The sequence below is a fragment of the Aricia agestis genome, chromosome 16 (genome assembly GCF_905147365.1).
Source record: "Aricia agestis chromosome 16, ilAriAges1.1, whole genome shotgun sequence".
Taxonomy (NCBI): Eukaryota; Metazoa; Arthropoda; class Insecta; order Lepidoptera; family Lycaenidae; genus Aricia; species Aricia agestis.
The window spans coordinates 2,640,803-2,652,390 of record NC_056421.1 but is presented as its reverse complement, the minus strand read 5'-3'; positions in this window follow the sequence as shown (position 1 = coordinate 2,652,390).

Below are 11,588 nucleotides of genomic sequence, written 5' to 3'. Positions count from 1 at the left end.
TATGGTTACGGAAATCTGCGTACGCGCAGACCTAAAGTATAACCTGTTTAGAAAGAGATAGAATACACAGGTTGCATGACGAGAAAGAGATGAGAATAACTTTCTAAATGATGGTGGTGGTATTTAAGGTCACATCATTGTGTGTATGTGTGTAGCATAGTAAGTATGTTTGCTCAGTACATTTTGCCTTGCGCGGCTATTCCCTATCAACTCTTGCTAAAATTCTACAGGAATCGTGCAAAATGTACGGTATATTTTATCAAGATTTGTTAAGGCATTTTAAAATCCGAGCCTTAAAATGCAAATCAATAATATTAAATTCAAAGAATTCTGTTTAATTAAATAGAAGTTCATTAAATTACCTTTGTACTTAAATGTTACACTAAAGTGTACTCTTTAGATTAAGAAGGTCTTAAGGTTGAAAATTGTTTATAACTTATTATATTCACTAATTGCATTTTTTAAATTATACTTACTCATCTATCCATACTTTCATACTTAATATAATATTATAAATGCGAAAGTTTGTCTGTCTGTCTGTCTGTTACCTCTTCACGCCCAAACCGCTGAACCGATTTTGCTGAAATTTGGCATGGAGATACTTTGAGACCCGGGAAAGGACATATGATACTTTTTATCCCGGAAAAATGTACGGTTCCCGCGTGATAAACTATTTTTGGCGCAACAGAGTTGCGGGCATCATCTAGTTCTTTATACTTGATGAGTAATTATAAGTATATAATATACAGGGTGTAACAAAAATAAGTGATAATACTTTAGGGTGTGTACGTGTTCCTTGTACAGACTGTACAGAGTTCACTGTGAAAGTAGCAGCGCTGAAAGACCAAACATTTTTTTGACTTTTGTATGGGGAAACTCGTGAGTCGTGACGCTCGGGCCCTTGCCCATACAAAAGTGAAAAAAAATTTTTGTCTTTCAGCACTGCCACTTTCACAGTGAATTCTCTACAAGGAACACGTACACACCCGTATTATTACTTATTTTTGTTACACACTGTATAGTAAGATAAGTAATATTCTGCATATCCATTCATCGTTACATTAACATATATGTTATGGTATCGCGGCATTTACAGTCAGAATTTGACGTTCATTTCTGAAATTCATGGTCAGTAATTCTACTACATCAATCCAACATTAATATTGCTTCGATACAGTTCAATGCACTCTCTCTATACTAAACGTCAAACCAAAGAAAAACGCGTACTGATTGGTCAACTTTAAACCACGTTTGACGTACTTATATGAGAATATAATAATACGAGCTTTTGCCCGCGGCTTCGCTCGCGTTAAGAAGTATTATTATATACAAACTTTCATCCCCTATTTGAACCCCTTGGGGTTGGAATTTATCAAAATCCTTTCTTAGCGGACGCCTACGTCATAACATCTACCTGCATGCCAAATTTCAGCCCGATCCGTCCAGTAGTTTGGGCTGTGCGTTGATAGATCACTATGTCAATCAGTCAGTCAGTCACCTTTGAGTTTTATATTATATATAGATTATCTTCATTGCTGTTTTACGAGTATGTGATCCGCAGGATGATTTTGTATCTAGCCTAGCAACAAGCTAAAACTGAGAAGTTATTACTCTTTAGGTAATTAGTCTTTAGTTATTATCTAATCTAATCTAATATATTAGGTCTACCAGAATTTGATAGCAATTTTTGACAGCAGATTTTTAAAAATTATCGTTCATCATTGGATAAAATTTTATATTTGCATGTTTAACACACAGAATCAGCCGCTATAAAAAAGGATCAAAATGTTTTATTCCAATTACCATAATATTATTGCTAGAGTCAATTTATTTTCTCACTTTTGCCATCAGATTCTGGTAGACCGTCGTAGTACCGTCGAACACATTGGTTCATAGGCAAGCACACATCATTTGGTCATGTCAATTCAATGTTAATAATTGTGATCTGTCGGCTGGGTTTGACTTAACGCGACTAAATTACGTAGGTCCGTTGCCTATGTGTTAACTTCTCTGATAGTACAATTTTCGCCCGTTGCATTGCCGTCACATAAGATACGCCCCTCCGATAACGAAGCTGTATTCATGCGGGATTAAACGTTAGAATCTAGGTACAGGATTGCGACGCCACAAAGTACCTAGATTTAGGTACACCTAGGTCATCAATGCCATAGTTGTGGTGATGATGCATAGGATTGCATCAGTACATTCCATCTGTAACGCCGCGATCACACGTAACGAGTATAGGCGAGTTCGTTGTAGTGGTGGAAACTTCTTGGAATTTTCCTGTGTCCCGGATAATCACATGGAACTTTCAAGAAAACTTTTTTAATTTATTTTCCAGACTAAGGGCCTGTTTCACCACTTTCTGATAAAGTGCCGAATAGGCTATTAACAACTTTTTTGACAGATTCCCCATACTTGATCTGTCAAGTTAATTGGTGGATAGCCTATTCGTCACTTACCAGGAAGTGGTAAAACAGGCCCTATAGGCTGGTATTATTACGAAGTTGTCTTAACGTCGACCTCGTCTCGGGGGCTGCTGTCCGTCATGTGTGCGCTGCGACGACACAGCGCGCAGTATGAACACTATGAACACAAGAAGATACACATTAAATTGACAGATTTGCCGCAAGAGGCGTGCGGCTGCCTTTTCTAATTTTTAATTACTACGCCTCCTCCACGTTGTAATGTGAACAGAGTCTAACTGCCGCACTCAGAGTGGAACATTAAGGCTGCGTCCCCATCAGACACGGCGCGGCGCCGGCACCGTGTTACGGCACGACGCCGCCACCGTGACACGGTGCGGCGCCGTACCGTATCACGGTGGCGGCGTCGTGCCGTAACACGGTGCCGGCGCCGCGCCGTGTCTGATGGGGACGCAGCCTAAGGGAGATCGCAGACGACAGACTTTTTGTGCGATCGAGTCTGCGGCGCCCATACATTCGGCATAGCGCGGCCATGCCGACTGTATGAGCGCCGCATACTCGATCGCACAGAAAGTCTGTCGTCTGCGATCTATCTTTACTTAAATGTAATTAATTCAAAATTTTGACATAAGCCTCATACATTATGTGCCAAACTCATTAAATTAAAGGTTAATCCTTATTAAATGTCTCTGAGTACGGCGGTAAGAGTTTATTTTACTTATGGCTACTCGAAACGTGTACAAGACATAACTGTAGGTCGCGAGAAATATACTCCACTTAGCGCCGACACGACTAATCCAATTGTCTCCAGCGGTGTTAGGGATCGGCGCGGATTATATGCACTTTGAACTACTTGCCGTTTCTTTAAACACGTTTTTATTGGTGTGAACTAAATAATAAACTATGGTTTATTCCAGTCAAGTTATAGAGGAAAGTCACTTATAGAAATAGATTTATTGGCTGGTAGGCGGAATTAGGATTATGTCAAGTCAATGGAAGTTGTCACCTGTTACCTGGCTTGACATAAGGGTCAATTCAGACCGCAACGCGACGCGTAGATGCATTTCTATTTTGTATGGATTTGACAGATTTGCACGACGTCTCACGGAATTGAAAAAATCCATACTTACAAAATTATAAATCATCTACGCGTCGCGTTGCGGTCTTAATTGACCCTAACACGACCAAATAACATAGGTCCGTCATCAGTTTATGAATCTGTGGCGGTAACCACAATTAGCACCACATTCCTGCATCGCGTTATCGAAGTTTTCTAAGTGCATACCGATATTTAAACGACAGTTGAAATGTATCACGTGGGCTCCGGCCTGACCAAGCAAAACACCTCGCTCGGTCGGAAGATCTTCCTTTAGCGTCACATTATGTATATCCCACAAATCAATTTCTCTGATAGTACATCCCAAATCGTTGCGGTGCGTCACAGACGTTCCAACGATTTTCAACGACGCAACAACAAAACAATGCGGCCATGCCAATATATACATGCCAATAATATTAACACAATTTAATATTATTGTAATTTTTGTGTTCTTTATTTCTTTGTGTATTTTTGTAGTAGCACAATAGACATAACGATAGTAGTGTTATATTGTTTTTTTTTTATCAAATAAGGGGGCAAACGAGCAAACTGGTCACCTGATGGAAAGCAACTTCCGTCGCCCATGGACACTCGCAGCATCAGAAGAGCTGCAGGTGCGTTGCCGGCCTTTTAAATGGGAATAGGATAATTATAGGGGAGAGTAGGGACGGGAAAGAGAGGGAAAAGGGGAGGATAGGGAAGGGAATTGGGCCTCCGGTAAACTCACTGACTCGGCGAAACACAGCGCAAGCGCTATTTCACGCCGGTTTTCTGTGAGAACGTGGTATTTCTCCGGTCGAGCCGGCCCATTCGTGCCGAAGCATGGCTCTCCCACGTATATAATAACTTTATTTTGACAATCGTGTTGTGTGATTGTCAAAATAAACTTAGTCTTAAGCTAGTCACACACAGAGCAGGTATTATGTAAAGATATATATTATAGCACGATACATCTCAATACATCTTTCTATAGAAATCGTCAGGAGACCACACACAGCAGCTATAATGTATATTTTTACATCTTCGTATCTTAAGATACCGAGCTATATGAAAATATATATTTACATTTTGATACATCTAAATACATCTCAATATATTTCTGTATATTACGATAACTCTCTTCTCTTCATAGGTGTTCAAAAATTTCTGTGATTATATTATTATTATGGACTAGCGACCCGCCCCGGCGTCGCACGGGTACAAAATATATAGCCACTGAAAAAATGATTAAAATCGATAGCATATGTTCCTTCACGTGCTCTACTTCTTATCTGTGCCAAATAACATAAAAATTGTTCCAGTAGTTCGCGAGATAAGCCCTTTCAAATAATTTCCCCCGTTTTTTCCATATTCTCCTATAAAATTAGGCTTAGCGTGATAAAAAGCGTGGCCTATAGCCTTCCTCAATAAATGGGCTAACACTGAAAGAATTTTTCAAATTGGACCAGTAGTTCCTGAGATTAGCGCGTTCAAGTTATAATTTTCCCCGTTTTTTTCCACATTTTCCTCTATTTCTTCGCTCCTATTAGTCTTAGCGTGATAGAATATAGCCAATAGCCTTCCTCGATAAATGGGCTATCTAACACTGGAAGAATCATCAAAATCATATAATAGAAGTAGATTAAAGGGAACAAAGGGACATGAGCGAAAAAAAGCGACTTTGTCTATACATCATATAATAAAACGGTAGAAATGAAAATTCTGTACATTATGGCGCATTTTCACTGGTCGATAGGGCCCGCATGCGGGGTGCGGGAGATCATGCCACGACCAATAGACATGCGCCATTCGTTGTCATAGACTCCCCGTATGCTGTTACATACCGTACGAGTTAACGATTAATGAAAATGCGCCCTTAAAGATATTCAAAAAATAATAAGCGGGGGGTGTCACTACATTGCTATAGAAGCCAAAACTGTGGTTAGTTTTTTGTCTGTCTGTCTGTATGTTTATTCCAGCATCACAAGAAAATTACTGATCCGATTTGAATGTGATTTTCGCAGATATATTTGTCTTCTTCCAACTTAAAATCTGGTGTATAAAATCCCCCCTCCCCTCTTAGGGGATAAAAAAGGGGGTAGGATTTTGTATTAACTGATAAAGTAGAAATACTTTAAATGGCGAAACAACTTTTGCCGGGACAGCTAATGTATAGATGATAGACAGAGACACACGGTGTTACCACCTCAGCACAGCACTTCACAGCAGGCACTGCAGGCAGTCTGTTCCCCAGAGCCTTAATTTTTAATCAAATATCTTCAATTCACATCGTTCTGTTATGAGTACATATTGTAACATTTTGCGCGCATCATAATCACAATCCGAATCATCTCCTGATAAACTATCTAGTAAATCTTAATATTAAGTAACTCGAAGTGTCCATAGTATCACGATTTACGATATTAAAAATATAAGAACAGCCTGTATAACACCTCAGCAGCTGAAATGTGCGTCAAGCGGGGCGGCTACCATTGAAATGTAGCGAAAGATACATTACATTACCTGTTGTGTGTGTGATAGATTAATATAATGTAAAGATATACATCCCGGGATGTAATGAACATTAATATACATTACCTGCTCTGTCTGTGACACGCTTTCTTTTTCTAAATTATTAATTTTAAATGATCAACTAGATGACGCCCGTAACTCCGTTGCGCCAAAATTCGTTTATCGCTCAGGAATGATTCATTTTGCCAGGATAAAAAGTATCCTATGTCCTTTCCCGGGACACAAAGTATCTCCATACAAAGTTTCAGCAAAATCGGTTCAGCTTTTGGGGTGTAAATAGATAGACACACTTTATATAAGCATTTATTTTATTGGATATCAAATAGACATACTGTCACATTCGTACTACAATATTTCTATTCTATTCTCATAAACAAATTACTAAATAATTGGCCAAGTGCTAGTCGGACTCGCGCACGAAGGGTTCCGTATCATTATGGAGAAAAATTAGGCCAAAATTAGTGACGTTAACACAAAACTAAGGATTGTGTGAAAAATTCAAGTACCTACCTGTTGCTATTGTTGATATAGAGCAAAAGAGGCCAAAAAAATCACGTTTATTGTATGGGAGCCCCTCCTCCAATATACACAATCTGTGAAAATTTCAACTCTCTAGCTATTACCGTTCTTGAGTTACAGCCTGGAGACATACAGACGGACAGAAGGACAGACAACGAAGTCTTAGTAATTGGGTGCCGTTTTTACCCTTTGAGTAGGGAACCCTAAAAAGTAGCCACTGAAGGGCAAAGATCTAATATTCTCCACCCACAACAGAAAATATTAGGTTCTAAATATGATGTATATTTTATATCCTGCACAAAGAAAAGTAGGTTGATATTTTTATCCTAGTGGATCAAATCATATATTTTGTGGCAAATCGGTAAAAGGGACTCAGAACAGATTATTCTTTGAAGATTTGACCAACGACAAAGTCTTAAAATAGAGCTTGTTCTGTTCCCATTTGTTACAGTAAATGGAGGCAAAAATCCACATACTTAATACAATAAGGGTCTGTTTCACCACTTCCTGATAAAGTGCCGGATAGGCTATCTACAACTTTTTTTTACAGATTCTCCATACTCTATCTGTCAAGTTAAGTGGTGGATAGCCTATCCGGCACTTATAGTCCTTCCTACTATTATAATATTATAAAGGCGAAAGTTTGTTTGGATGTATGGATGTATGGATGAATGGATGTTTGTTACTCTTTCACGCAAAAACTACTGGATGGATTTTGATGAAACTTTACAATTCTATACATCTATATTATTTATTATTATTATTATTATCTAAAATTATAATGATTCATGAGAATGGCTGAACCGATTTGGCTGATTTTAGTCTTGTGGAAGGAGAGAAGTGATACTCTTTTTTTTTTTTTTTTTTTTTTTTTAAATGAAATAAGGGGGCAAACGAGCAAACGGGTCACCTGATGGAAAGCAACTTCCGTCGCCCATGGACACTCGCAGCATCAGAAGAGCTGCAAGTGCGTTGCCGGCCTTTTAAAAGGGAATAGGGTAATAGGGGAGGGTAGGGTAGGGAAGGGAAGGGAAGGGAATAGTTGAGGGTAGGGAAGGGAATAGGGTAGGGGTTAGAGGATTGGGCCTCCGGTAAACTCACTCACTCGGCGAAACACAGCGCAAGCGCTGTTTCACGCCGGTTTTCTGTGAGAACGTGGTATTTATCCGGTCGAGCCGGCCCATTCGTGCCGAAGCATGGCTCTCCCACGTATACTCGTACTCGTACGAATTACGAAATTCACCGCATCATCTAGTATTTCATAAGTTCACAAAAGTTTATTATTAGCGCGCTATGAGTACGTAGCCTGTATAAATAATCCGTACTAATATTATAAATGCGAAAGGGTGTCTATCTGTCTGTCCATCCGACTGTCTGTCTGTTACCTCTTCACGCCCGAACCGCTGAACCAATTTTGCTGAAATTTGGCATGGAGATACTTTGAATCCCGGGAAAGGACATAAAATACTTTTTATCCCGGAAAATGTACGGTTTCCGCGCGAATAACGAATTTTGGCGCAACGGAGTTTAGTTGTATTTCATTAGATCCTAGTATTTCATATAAGTTCATAGTAGTTTATTATTAGCACACTATGAGTACAATATGAGTATGTACTCGTAACATAAATATAATAATAGAATAATAAATCAGCGAGGAAGTACGTGGGACGAACAAGCAATATGTACAGCATGCGTGAGCACTGCCTTGAACTTAATTAGTTCTAGATTCAGAATGAGCTGGCACTTTAACCAAGACCTTTTATTTATAGCTTCTCTATTGAACCGCCGATAAAAATGTATCTATGGAATTGAATTGCGTTCATTAATATTATGAAGTTGACTTTCGACTCGTCAATCCCTTCGAATAATATGGAAATGTAACTCATACACTCATACATCAACCGTTTTGACACTAAAATATTATGACAATAGCTACAAAATACTAACATTCAAGGACATAAAGCCGTTGACAATAATTGTCAGTTGTCACTTGTATCAAAACACAAAATTGTGTACCGAATACATGCATAAAGTATGCATGTACCTATTCGGGTCACATTTTGTAGACTCGCGGACAAAATTTTTGACACAGTTTATACTCGTCCTTAGTTTTTATTATTCGTAGGCAGCGCAGGCGCGGTCGCAGCCTGAAATTTTGGGGGGGGGGTCACTCAGTAGTCACTACACTTTTTTTTTATCTGCGAACTCGGACGGTTCTGGGTTTTATTTTATTGTCAATTTTACCTTACATTTTGGGGGTGTCATGTCCCCTGTGACCCCCCCCCCCCCTTCGGACCGTGCCTGAGGCAGCGGCAGGGCCCCCGCTACCATATGTGCAGTGTGTGCAATGCACACGGGCGCCATCGTCTAGGGGCGCCAAAACCAAGGAGCCAAAAAATTTGCCTAAAGGGACGCCAAAATCCTTTTTTTGCACACAGGCGCCAGTACGGTTACGGGGGCCCTATTCGTAGGTCAATTCCATACGTTTTGATCGGCGATTCTATAAAGAAGCGATAAAGAAAACATCTTGGCTACAGGCTTTGGTGTATTGCGTAAAGTTATAAGTGTTATAACGTATACTTATTAGATTATAATTTGCTAGATTTCATGAGGATCTGTGAAAACCATAAGCAATTTTCAGCAACAACGTAGTATATTTATTAATTCGTTTTAATTTATTATTATTAGATAGTTTTTTTTTTAAATTTTTAATATTATTATCTGGTTTAACAATATTTATAGCTGGTATTTCTGCTAATTATGAGTTTGCCCTTTCCCGTGTACTAGATTCTCAAGTAGTAGCACAATTTATTTTTTTGAAATATGTAGTAATTTTCCCCGTTTCTTCCACATTTTCTTCTGATTCTTCGCTCCTATTGGTTGTACCGTGATGTTATACTTATAGTTTAAAGTCTCCTCGATAAATGGACTATCCAACACAAAAAGTGTTGATAAAAAAATCGGCCAAGTGCGAGTTCGTCTCGCGCACGAAGGGTTCTGTACCATTATAGAGCAAAAATATGAAAAATGTGTGTTTTTGCATGAAATGAAATGCCCTTAAATATTTATTTTTTTCCTTTTTAGTATTTGTTGTTATAGCGGCAACAGATATACACAATCTGTGAAAATTTCAGAAGTCTAGCTATAGTGGTTCTTGAGATACAGCCTGGAGACAGACAGACGGACAGACATCGAAGTCTTAGTAATTGAGTCCCGTTTTTACCTTTTGGGTACGGAACCCTAAAAATGAAATCATAAAGTACGGTAGTTTTTAGGGTTCCGTAGTCACCAAGGAACCCTTATAGTTTAGGTCTGTCCGTCCGTCTGTCCGTCTGTCTGTCCGTCTGTCTGTCCGTCTGTCTGTCTGACTATAGGACCTACAATGCTGTAATTTGGCATGAATGCACATATTAATGATGCCGACAAAATGGTATATATATGAAATCTTAAAAAACTTTTTTTTTTATGGTACCTTCCCTACACATCAAGCGGGGATGAATTTTTTTTTCGCGTCGACCCCATCGTGTTGCGGGTCGTTGGATAGGTTTTTTTAAAATATTATGAATATTTATAGATCATTTTCCGATTTATGAATCCGTTTGTAAAATATTAAGTTTTAAAGTAGAAAAAATCGTTAGAGTCCAGTGTCCCCCCCTTCTACCAGCTAAACGGTTGCTTCTGGAAATGTGAAAAAATTCACGGGAGTAGTAGAGTAGTATGCTGAATTTAAAAGGAAAACCATCACGGCTTAGACTTCATAAGTTATTGAGTAATAGTCGATAACTTATGAAGTCTAAGTATTCGGCTAAGTATAAAGGAACTTTTCGTTCAAATTAGTTTGAAAGTAACTGAGATGATGTTGTTAGTAGTGTAAAACATGTTATAAATGCACATTCATTGACCATATAAAAATAAAAAAAACTAGCGGTATTATGGTACGGCTCGATAGTCCATTTATCGAGGAGACTTTAAACTATATAACATCACGGTACGACCAATAGGAGCGAAGAATCAGAAGAAAATCTGGAAGAAACGGGGAAAATTACTATTTATTTTAATTTGTGTTGGTCGCGTTTGTATGCTGCGCGTTACTCTTTATAATTTTGCCTAACTATATTCACAATTTTAAATACATAAGTATTTAATCGAACCACCAATGATTTAACTCAGAGTACAGTGTAGAATTCCTATAATTTCTAGAACCGCAGCAACTGCCATTGAAATAGTCATAAACATTAACGACCCCGTGTTTACTGAGATAAACTATAAACATGTAGACGAGGCAATAATAAAACCAATCATATTAATGTGTCGCGTCGCGTGTTGTGGGGTGTTGCGTGTGTTAGCGCCTGTTAGAGGCTGGATAGCGAGGTGGTGGCTTTGTACAGATGCAATAATCTAAAATTATACTTAACCTGTAGGCTGTAGCCTGTAGCGTATCTTAGATCTAGTCTATATTATAATATTGTTAAAATGATTATTTTTTTGATCACCCTTTGCTATGTTATAGTGTTAGAATAGAATTTTGAATAGAATTTATTCAATATTTAGTCTTCTTGGAAACAACAAATTTGGAGTTCTGACAAATCTGTTTGAGATACAGAGACGCTGTAATAATTAACGTACGATTAAAATAAATAGTAAATTGCTGAAAGCTGCTTGTAATCTTTAATAATAATTGGTTAATTATCTTAACGGAGAGACCTAAAGCGACTTTAAAGTATAATTAAGTCTTTTAAGAAGTAAAGGTAAAATATACTCTTCAGTTTCACCAGCGAAAATAGACTTGAGGTTTCACAGAAAATGTGGCCTAGTACACTTTACGTGGTAATAAGGCACGTTTGTATAACATTTTAGAAAGGTTCGGTGACTTATTTGAATCTGTTGCTCTTCTATCGCTGAGAAAATAACCCAACTAAAATAAACCCAGTCACAATCCGCGTTGCATCGTGTTAGCGCGTGTTGGCGCGTGTTGTGGGGAGTTGGGCGTGTTGGCTTTATCTCGCTGCGATTGTTTGTTGTAGACGCCAGAC